Source organism: Laccaria bicolor, genomic scaffold (genome assembly GCF_000143565.1).
Source record: "Laccaria bicolor S238N-H82 LACBIscaffold_3 genomic scaffold, whole genome shotgun sequence".
Taxonomy (NCBI): Eukaryota; Fungi; Basidiomycota; class Agaricomycetes; order Agaricales; family Hydnangiaceae; genus Laccaria; species Laccaria bicolor.
In genome coordinates, this window is record NW_001889874.1 from 870730 (window position 1) to 871734 (window position 1005).

A 1005-nucleotide genomic window follows, 5' to 3' on the forward strand; every position below is an offset into this window, starting at 1 on the left:
CACTCTCAAAAGCGGAACTACAAACCATTGTAGTCTGAAAAAACAGACACTACTAATTTTTCTAGTCTCAAAAAGCGGACACTATTACTTTTGTAATGAGAAAAGCAGACACTACTAATTTTTGTAGTCTTTGTCTGACCTTTGTGGTCTATGTCCAACTTTTGTAGTCTTTTTTGTAGTCTATTAGTAAACTTTGTAGGCTATAAATTACTTTTGTAGTCTGTCAGTGTCAATTACCATTTTAGGGCATGTACCTTCCTTTTTGGGAGAAATTTCCCACAATACAATAGTTGTAGCCCCTTCTCTTAGCTTTCTAAATCTGTTGAAATCATGTTGTTTAGTGTTCTTTTCATGAAGAAAAATGCAAAAAACAAAAAAAAACGCGGCGCTTTTGAAAACCTTTTACCTTATATCTCCACAATGGAAGCACTTTAGGACATAATTCCAACTGATTCTGGAAGCTATGGTAAAGAGCTACAACTTTTGTTTTTTTACCATTTTTGGAAATTTGTCATGTGACCACCCTCCTGATGACCCATTGGATGGACCGTAATAGCTATTTCATTGCTATCATGGAATATAATGAAAAATCATAATGATATCCCTGGGGGCAGATATGAAATTGGAATGAAATATTGAGATACTCAATGAAAAATCCCAATGAAAGCTGTGGAATATTCAATGAAAGTGCACATCATTAATTATGAAAGAAGCAATGAATACATATAACCTAGCTAATGAAATATTTATTGAAATGCACAATGAAAGCACCCAAAATTGATAATGAAATATTCAATGAAAGCGCACAGCATTAATTATGAAAGAGGCAATGAATACACCTGACCTAGGGAATGAGATATTTATTGAAATTGCACAACATTAATTATAAAAAGTACAATGAAAGCATCCAATATTCCTAATGAAATATTCAATGAAAGCGCACACAATTAAATATGAAAGAGGCAATGAATACACCTGACCTAGGGAATGAGATATTATGAAATG